Source organism: Lepus europaeus, chromosome 3 (assembly GCF_033115175.1).
Source record: "Lepus europaeus isolate LE1 chromosome 3, mLepTim1.pri, whole genome shotgun sequence".
Lineage (NCBI taxonomy): Eukaryota > Metazoa > Chordata > Mammalia > Lagomorpha > Leporidae > Lepus > Lepus europaeus.
In genome coordinates, this window is record NC_084829.1 from 84,014,085 (window position 1) to 84,024,697 (window position 10,613).

General features: G+C 41.6%; 1 pseudogene; it reads left to right on the top strand.

Moving 5' to 3' along the window:
* Positions 1 to 8,534, top strand: part of LOC133756592 (ribose-phosphate pyrophosphokinase 1-like) — a 29,006-nt pseudogene extending 20,472 nt beyond the window's left edge.
* Positions 8,535 to 10,613: the final 2,079 nt, after the last annotated feature.

Here is a 10,613-nt window from a genome sequence, read left to right on the forward strand (position 1 = left end):
ATGCCAAGTGGGCAGACACCACAAGGACTTTGTCCTCATCAGTAGATGAGTAACAGGCTCCATCCCCAAGATGGTGACCCCCATGGCTGGCCTCATGGTGCGTGCCTATCAAAGTAGCTTTTTATTTTTTTTTATTTTGGCCTGTTATTTATTGACTATGAGCAGATGATGGAATTCATGTATTAGGATTCCCAGTCTCTTTTTTCATTTTATGGCTTTGCACTGGCTCCCTTACCCTTTTGGCTTCACGCTGGAATATGTGGGCCTCCTGGGATTCCATTCCCCAGGCATAGCTGTGACCTCCTGGAGTTCAGTATCCTAGGCATGACAGGCCTTCTGAGATTTCATCTCAGACCAGGCAGCATTTTCTTTTTGTTTTAGTATGGTGTTTTAGCTTTACAATTCTTTAAGAAAAAAAAGGGAGAAAAAAATTGGAAACTCCTCAGTGGGCATGGTAAAATAATGGACCCCATTTTGCATATAAATGGAGACTCAAAGTGTCAGAATTATAGCAATGTATCCAGGTCACATGCTTAAGGATAATTAAGCTTGTGAAGAGCTGTGTCTGTTTTGGCCCTCCAAAGAAACTGTAAAGCTGTATAATTCTGCATACATTACTACGGACTTACCTCTGAGGGTACAGTTTGAAAACTTGTCATGGGATTCTAAATCCTCATGAGCTAAAAGGTAAAAGTAACATTTTAGGTGTTTAGTGATCATATAGATAGGATTAAGTGTTTAGTAATATTATAGACAGGGTTGAAAGAGAAGGAAAATCTCCAACGTGGGAAGCAGTCCATACAGCAGACTCATAGAAAAATTGTTATAACACTCAGTGACCTCAGAGTTAGACCATAAGGCATTCTGGCATGGCTAAAAAGGCCACAAGAGCATTTTACGTGTGTAAAGCCAGGACACTGGTGCAAAAAGTCTCTACATGAAGGACCTCTGTGGTTGGGACCCCAATGAAAAAAAGCGGTCATCAAAGAAAGATGTGCTCTTCTTTGAAGGGAGGAGAGGGCTTCCACTTTGTTCATGGCCTTGTCTGAAAACTAGTGGGGTGTGAAGATTCAAAAGGCTTCCATAGCCTACACAGCTCATTTTAAGAGCCTTGGGTGATCACTGACATCATACCCAAGGGTGTTAATTGTTAAATTAACAACAGGAGTCACTGTGCGCTAACTTCCCGTGCAGGACCTTTGCCCTCAAAGAGTTGTATTATTAAAATTAATGGCAAAATTTGCTCTCAAAGACATACTTTGTTTTAGTGTTAAGTATAGGATATTCTTATGTCCCATAAATTGTAGTTATTATGTCTAAGTGTCCAACTCTATTGCTTGTGAGATTTGTTATTATCCTTAAGTACTTCTTTAAAGTTAGTTAAGTTTCTCAAAAACGGACTCTTATTTCCCTGTCATTCTCCCTATAATACTTGCCAGTTTTAAAGTTAAATAGAAAGTACAGAATGGTTCATGTCCTCAGGGCTATTAATGAGGAGTTGTTCCAATGCATCCTATTATGTGCTAAACTCTTGCCTAGGGAATACTTTCTTCTGCATCCCATTAAGCCCAGTTCTGAGAAAACAAAGTTCCAGAGGTTCCCCCAAAAAGCTCAAATTTCTAAATAAGAGGTAGATTGCCTGGGATATATTCTAACCCCAGGAAAGCATGCTCTTTTAGTCAAGAGAAATGAAGCTATGCTATGTGTAGGGTCACCACAGGCAAAAAAGCAGCTAATAACATTTCTAGGAAAGTCAGGATTCTATAGAATATGGATTCCATGATTTGGGTTAGTAGCCAAGACTTTGTATGATGCTTTAAAAGACCCTGACACAGACCCACTTTTTGGACAGGGGAACTACCAAAAGTGTTCGAAAGAGATTTTAATAGAAGCTCCAGCATTAGGAATCCCTAATCTCAATAAGCCATTCACCTTGTTTATAGCAGAAATGCAGAGGGTTGCTCTAGGAGTACTGACTCAGAAATTGGGTCCACTTCCATAACCAGTGGTCTACTTTTCTAAACAGCTAGATTCAGTGGCTACAGGGTGGCTACATGCCTAAGGGCTGTTGCTGCTATATCATTCTTAGTGGAGGAAGCCACCAAGCTGACTTTAAGCTAAACACTTGAAGTTCAAACTCCACATCAGGTGCGAGGGGTCTTAGAAATTAAAGGACATCAATGGCTAACAGGAGAGCATCTCAGAAAATATCAGGCTCTATTATTGGATTCACCTGAGATAATTCTTAGAATGTGCCAAGGGCCAGAGCCGTGGCTCACTGGGCTAATCCTCCACCTGCGGCGCCGGCACACCGGGTTCTAGTCCCAGTTGGGGCCCTGGGTTCTGTCCCGGTTGCTCCTCTTCCAGTCCAGCTCTGCTGTGGCCTGGGAAGGCAGTGGAGGATGGCCCAAGTGCTTGGACCCTGCACGCGCATGGAAGACCAGAAAGAAACACCTGGCTCCTGGCTTTGGATTGACGCAGCGCCGGTGTAGCAGCCATTGGGGGTGGTGAACCAACGGAAGGAAGACCTGTCTCTCTCATTGTCTAACTCTGCCTGTCAAACAAACAAAAAAAAAAGAATGTACCAAGACCTCAACCCAGGAACTCTGTTGCCACCTGAGGGTATTGGAGAGTTAACTCATTCTTGTGTAGAAACTATAGAACAGGTGTATTCTAGTAGCCTCTGGAAAATCCAGATATTGAGTGGCTTATTGATGGCAGTAGCTACAGGAAGGAAGGATCTCCTTCAGAGCAGTTACAGCCTAAATGGAAGGGACATTACCAGGTGCTACTGAGCAGGTCTACCTCAGTGAAACTGCAGGGCATTGCAAGCTGGGTACATTTGTCAAGGATTAAACTTTTACCTCTTGAGTCTTTGCAGGTGAACTCGAAAGACATGTCTGCTTATTCCTGTGAGCTAAAAATCTTAAATACCTCTTCAAAAAGCAAAAAGATAAATAAAGCTTCTTTCTTTTGTCCTATCTAGACTGCTGAACTTTAAGGCAGACATGTTATACCTACCTCTTTTAATTCTCTCTGGGAGCTGTTATTGGCAGGAAAACTCCTTGGTGAGTTCTTCTATTATAATATCAGAAGATCCCAGTGTGCCACATGAAGCTGATTTTAAAAATCTGACCATGGCTTTTGGCAATTTGGCTTACCTTCAGGCCAGCTTTTACAGCAAGTACTTATGTCTGTGGACAGTCTGTCCAAGGTAGTTATGGATAATCAACAGGCCTTGGAATATGCATTAGTAGAACAAGGGGGAACATATGCAGTGATTGATGGAATCCACCACATTTACTCAAACAGTAGTATGTTTACTGAAAGAGACATGAAAAATCTCCATTTCAGACTGAATGTTTTTATAATATACATAAAGATAGCCTACCACCACCCATTATCTGGGAGTCTGTAAAATATGTTCTTTCCATCTTAAAGGGCACTACACTTGCAATTTGTTTTCTTTCAGTTTTGCTCATGCTGATTGATAACTTGTGTGTTTCAGAATCCAACAACTTTGAAAATAATGATGATGTTGTAGGATGCAGTCATTGGCAGTGACTGAAAATTCTCCAGCTCATGATACGGAGTCATTAGATGAAATAGGAAGGGATTTTCGGACCCGAGACAGGCAGGGCCTATGTCCCTGATAAGCACAAAGTAGCTATAGAAAATATGATGAATCTACATCCTACAGCATCCTCTTAAGAATAAGGGTCAGAAATCTCTGAGGAAGGGCTGATGTGGTAAAGAGTAGATAGATATTTTAAGTTCATGAGCTGGAAGATGCACCTCCTTCACTTTGTATTGTCATGTTCATTTACCTGTCAATCAAGGGACCTCCTCCCCAGGAAGGACCTCCTCTTACCTGGGATTGGGGTGGTACCACGGAAGCACTTCCATTTTTCTAAGTATATGAAAAGCTAGGAAGAACAAAAGCTCGCTCTCTCTTCCACATGGACTCAGAATGAGCAGAGTAGGGTATGATAATTCCCTTTCCTTGGCCCCATTCTCCCTTAATAAAGCCATAATGGGCCTGTGTATTTTTCTCACTTTCTAAGTAAAGTTTATCACACTGCATGCCGTGTTTGGGCCTGTATTTAGAAATCTTCTCTAAGTAAAAGAAAAGAATCTGGAAAACTAATTTGGGCCCCAAACCCAGCCCATAGCAATAGGAGGAAACATATCATCAAAAATCAAAAGCCAGGATGGACATTTAAGCTACCAGTTAAGATATTGATTAGGATGCCCACATCCCACATTGGAGTACCTGGGTTTAATTCCTGCTTCTAGCTCCTGACTCCAGCTTCCTGCTAATAAAGACCCTACAAGGCAGTAGTAAAGGATTCTGCCATCCATGTGGGAGACCCGGATTGAGTTCCCAGCTTCTGACTCAAACCTCAGCCAGCCCAAGTCATTGTGGGCATTTGAGGAGTGAACCCATACAAGTGGGAACTCAGTCTACTTCTCCCTCAAAAAAAAATTAATTTTTTAAAATTGAAAGCCCAGCAAGCTAAAAACATTTAATCAAAGGCAAAATATAGCTTAAACATCTCAGAAGCCTCTATGATATCATTAAACTATAATAAATTATAGTTTTTATAGTGAAAAAGTAATCAATTTATTCATTGATAATATATTCAAGAATAATTATTCAGCATCTACCATGTGTCAGAAAGATGGCCAGCTGTTGAACAACTGTGAATTACATAAGGAACCATTCATAAAGAAGGTTTAATCAAAATGAGGTTCCAGACCACTTTAATACAATAGGGAAGGTTATGATAGAATAATACAGTGAGGCAAAGAACACTATAGCACCACAGAGGAATAGCATGAAACCCAGCTGTGGGTGCTCAGGAGACGCTTTCAGGGAAACTAGAGTCCACGCCAGAGCCTGGAGGATAAGTGGGAGTTGTCAGGGAGAGTGGAAGCAGGAGGGAGAATGTTGAAGCAGAATGGTGTGTGCAAAAGTCCCGAGGCAGGGCTGGCGCTGTGGCGCAGTGGGTTAAAGCCCTGACCTGAAGTGCCGGCATCCCATATGGGTACCAATTCTAGTCCCTGCTGCTCCTCTTCTGAACCAGCTCTCTGCTATGGCCTGGAAGGGCAGTAGAGGATGGCCCAAGTCCTTGGGCTCCTGCACCTGCGTGGGAGGCCTGGAAGAAGCTCCTGGCTCCTGGTTTTGGATCAGTGCAGCTCTGGCCATTGCGACCATCTGGAAAGTGAACCAGTGGATGGAGGACCTCTCTCTCTGTCTCTACCTCTCTCTGTAACTCTGTATTTAAAATATTAAATCTTTAAAAAAAAAAAAAAGTCCAGAGGCAAATGACAACACAGCCAGTTTCATGGCCATGAAAGCTGTGCAGGTGGCCTCACACTCAGAAGTACCCCCCCCCCCCCATTCACACACACACAGACATACACACCAACTTGCCCACTTAATTTATCACTCTGTTCTCATCATCTAATTTTTTCATAATTTCATCTGTGAACGTGTGTTTTGTAACCGAGGTCTGAGAGGACACTGGCACATGCACCTAAGCAGAGGAGATACCCACAATGCACAAAAGGTACCCACCATCCTTTGCTGCCCTGTTTGCATACAAAATCCATCTGGTCAGCATGGGATTCTGGCAAGCTCATGACATGTGGGAGTTCATTTGGACTCCATGCAAATACAAAATAAACATGTCACATCTTTGATCGAGAGAGTGGGGACTTCACAGCCCAAGAGGCTGTATTCCATTCCTACTAGAGCTTGCTTTAAGTGAACAAAGATGACGATGACATTCTAAGACATATCCATAACCAAGGATTTCTACTATGTGCTCTTATGATGTGACTTCTCTATATGAGTAACCACTTACACTGAAAGTGATGACCAACAAAGAGCAAAAAGGGGGGCTGGAGTTGTGGTGCAGGGTATGAGCTGCCACTTGAGATGCTGCAACTCCCATTTTGAATCCCAGCTATGCTGCTTCTGATCCAGCTCCCTGATAATGCTCCTAGGAAAGCAGAGGAAAATGACCCAAGTACTTGGGGCTCTACCACCCACATGGGAGACCAGGATTGAGTTCCCGGCTCCTGGTTTAACCTGAGACCTGGCTGCTGCAGCCATTTGGACTGTGAGCCAGGAGACGACTGAAGGAGATTAAAGATCTCTCTCTCCCCCTCCCCGCTCCCTCCTCCCTCTCTCTCTCTCTCTCTTTCTCTCTTACCCTCCCTCTTTGCCACTTTGCCTTTCAGATAAATAAAACAAATAAGTCAGAGGAGAAGAGAAGGGGCCGGTACTGTGGATTAGTAGGTTAAGCCTCCCCCTGCGGCATGGCATCCCATATGGGTGCCCATTTGAGTCCTGGCTACTCCACTTCTGATCCAGCTCCTTGTTGATGGCCTGGGAAAACAGTGGAAGGTGGCCCAAGTGCTTGAGCCTCTGCACCCTTGTGGGAGACCCAGAAGAATCTCCTGGTTTCATATCCTAGCTCCAGCCATTGCAGCCATTTAGAGAGTGAACCAGTGAATGGAAGACCTCTCTCTATGTCTCTCCCTCTTTCTGTCTATAACCCTGCCTCTCAAATAAATAAATAAATTTATTTATAAGAACAGGGAAATGTTAAGATAAAAATAGTTGGCTGGCGCCATGGCTCACTAGGCTGATCCTCCACCTGCGGCGCCGGCATCCCATATGAGTGCCGGGTTCTAGTCCCTGTTGCTCCTCTTCCAGTCCAGCTCTCTGCTGTGGCCCGGGAGGGCAGTGGAGGATGGCCCAGGTGCTTGGGCCCCTGCACCGCATGAGAGACCAGGAGGAAGCACCTGACTCCTGCCTTCGGATCAGTGCAGCACCAGCCATAGTGGCCATTTGAGGGGTGAACCAATGGAAGGAAGACTCTGTCAAATAAATAAATAATAAATAAATAAATAAATAAATAAATAAATAAATAAATAAACTTATTTTAAAAAGAGAAGAAAGAAAAAGGAAAGGGGATAACTCATAGCTCTTTTTCATTTCAATCCTCTCTTAAGTCATCAATAAATCAAAGGTATGGGTACTGGTAGAATATGCATGTATCAAAAAGTAAAACAAAAGCAGCTAAGTTATTTTTGTCAAGTGTTGACACTGTGTTGGCGAGAACCCAAAACATAAATGAGTTATGAAATGCAAATTATGTAATTTCAGTGATTCATAAAAGGCTAGGAATGCCCATATTCAAAACCTGGCATTGTTCAGTATAAAAATTGAAGAATACACTTCATGATGAAATTTTTTTACTTAGTAAAACAATAGGTAGCAAATAGCAAGCACTATAACAACTGGATAGAGAAGCAGGTTAAGGAAGGAAAGGCTTCTATTTTTTTCCTTTTGAAAAGGGCATCTTGTATGGCCAGCTCTGTGGCGCAGCAGGTTAAAACCCCAGCCTAAAGTGCCAGCATCCCTTCTGGGTGCCAGTTTGAGTCCCAGCTGCTCCACTTCCTGTCCAGCTCTCTGCTATAGCCTGGGAAAGCAGTAGAAGATGGCCCAAGTCCTTGGGCCCTTGCACCCACGTGGAAGACCCGGAAGAAGCTCCTGGCTCCTGGCTTCAAATCGGCTCAGCTCCAGCCATTGCAGCCATTTGGAGAGTGAACCAGCAGATGAAAAGCCTCTCTCTGTCTCTACCTCTCTCTGTAACTCTTTCAAACAAATAAAAATAAATCTTTTTTTAAAAAAAGGAAACTTGTAATTTTTATTTTGTACTAGACCCTGAAAAGCATGTAACTGGTTGTGTGGTAGCTTAAGAACTTTGTGTGACATAAGAAGTTCAGAATTAGAGAAGTGTTCAGGGTATTATATCAGTGGAAAGTTTGACAGAGGAGGCAAAGACTCAAGTCAGACCATCTGGCAATCTGGATGCAAGTGGAGTATATTGTGTGTTATTGAGAAAATATCAGTCTTTAGGGTCAAATTATGGAGAAAAAAAATCTGAGAGATTCTAAAGAGTGAAAGTCCTTCTGAGAATTGCAACTTCAGGCCAAAAAGTTAGACCTCACCTAAAGGTGAACAGAATGTGGAAGTGAAACAACCTAACAGACTTCTGCTATGACAAAAGCACTGTGTGGAGAAGAGACCAAATGTGACAGCCAGAAGAATGTTGGTAAACTGACCTTCAAGAAAATCTAAACCAAAACAATGTGAAAACCTATCATCTGCATCATTGACTGATTTCTGGCATAAATACCACCAACAGGGCCAATTTCAAGCTAATAATAGTTTAGCAACCAGATGGAAAAATTCCTGAATGTCTAACAATGGCCTTCCTAAGCCTTGCTCCTCTCTGCAAAAAATATCTACATGGTTATCTGTACTCTTGTATTAAAAACCAGGAAGATATACTTCACAGTTTATAAATATTTCTTAAATAAGTCAGTTATCTCTAATCTGAACATTTTGATCATCTCTTCTGATTCATTATAGGTTGTTAAAGATACAAAGAAGAGAGGAGCAAATACTATTTGAAGAGATCATCACTGAGAAGTTTTCAGAACTGGTGGAATAGAGCAATCCAAAGAGTCCAGAAACTGACAAATCTTGGGAACTTATTTTTTTTTTCTTTTTTTTTTAACTTTTATTTAATGAATATAAATTTCCAGTGTACAGCTTATGGATTACAATGGCTTCCCCCTCCCATAACTTCCCTCCCACCCGCAACCCTCCCCTCTCCCGCTCCCTCTCCCCTTCCATTTGCATCAAGATTCATTTTCAATTCTCTTTATATACAGAAGATCAATTTAGTATAAAGATTTCAACAGTTTGCACCCACATAGAAACACAAAGTGAAACATACTGTTTGAGTACTAGTTATAGCATTAAATCACAATGTACAGCACATTAAGGACAGACATCCCGCATGAGGAGCAACTGCACAGTGGCTCCTGTTGTTGACCCAACAAATTGACACTCTAGTTTATGGCGCCAGGAACCACCCCAGGCTGTCGTCATGAGTTGCCAAGGCTATGGAAGCCTTCCAAGTTTGCCGACTCTGATCATATTTAGACAAGGTCATAAAAGACAGAGTGAGGATAGTAACCAATGATCCTAAGAGTGGCATTTGCCAGGTCTGAACAATTATACAGCATTAAGTGGGGAAGAGGACCATCAGTACACACAGGTTGGGAGTAGAGCCATTGGTGGTAGAGTAGAGGTTATGATTACAAAGGAATGAGGCCCAAGTACGCTAGACAGGGTCTAGAACAAAGGACAGAGTCATTATTAGAGGAACTAAGAAAGGTGCTGTCTAAGCTACAATTAAGTTTTCTGATTGAGAGGCAAATAGAACCTGATAGAAGGGGCTTGATAATAATCTGGTGGGCTTTAGGCCTTGTAAATTCGGAGGCCCAGACCTATCTATCTCTTCACATGGGGTATATCCTAAGGGAGGTGTGAACCTCCTACGGGAAGGCACTCTGTTGACTTTCATTACTTGGCTGGCCTGGGAGGAGAGCTGGCCAGGTAAAGGCAGGGGGCATCTCTAACAAGAAATGTACAGTTCTGCCTGCAATGTTGCTGACCCTACTTGACCATACCCTCAGCTGCAGTGGTCACTTTGGAAGTTGGGCTGAGTGAAGGGCTTTTCAGCTTAGAGCCAATAAGATCTGTGTTTAGCTGTCCTCCTATAGGTTCCCACGGACTTTTTCCAGCCACTTTTATTGTATTCAGTACTTTGGGATGGCTCTGTAAACAGATGAAGCCAATAATGTATTAACAGTACCAACTGAGAGAAAGTATGGTTAACTGAGGTTACTAAAAACAAAAAGCAATTCAAATCAATTGGTAATCTACAAAAAGAGTTAAAGATTTTAAAAGCTATTATTAAAATTGCTATATTGGTCTATTATGCTATGTTATATGTGTGTACATATTGTATGTCCACATGGGGAAATTTTATTAAGAGTTTTATTTTAAATGGCTTATAGATAAGATTGTCCATAAATTTAAGCTGCTAAAATCAATCAAAGATACATTTTAATTTGAGTGACCTGAATCTGTGTATCATATGTTTTAAACGTGTTGGTAGAAAGAAACTAAAAACATTTTAGATGGTTGTGCTTAAGTTTACTGGTTAAACAAACTACACCATGTTAGATATTTAAGAGGTGTTTTCAAATACATGATTCTTAAAATTTATAGAAGGCATTGGACCTTCTGGTAAATGTTTTCTTAAGTTGTTATCTAATGGTTGAAATGGTTTGCTAAGTATTCATGTGATATTGCTATTGTCAGCAAGCGATCTAGGACTTGCTCCCTCATTTCTCTATTCTAAGCCCAACTTGTTCTTTCATTTCCCTATTCTCTTCAAGGTAGGAAACTAATTCTATTATGAAGGAATCTGTAGGATGCACAATTTAATCTTTAGACCTTATAAAAGAGATGGCTAACATTTTTCTGTAATAGCATAGCCAAAATAAGAACTTAAATAATAATCTCATAGCTAGATTCACTTCGCCATCAGCAAAGTATGCAGTAAGTAGAAAAAACCTCCCTTTCAGACCAAAGGGAAAGAAAGTTTTAAAGTGAGAATATAATTTTCCTCATGGGCATTGTCTACCTTAGAAAAACTACTACAGAACATGCCTGT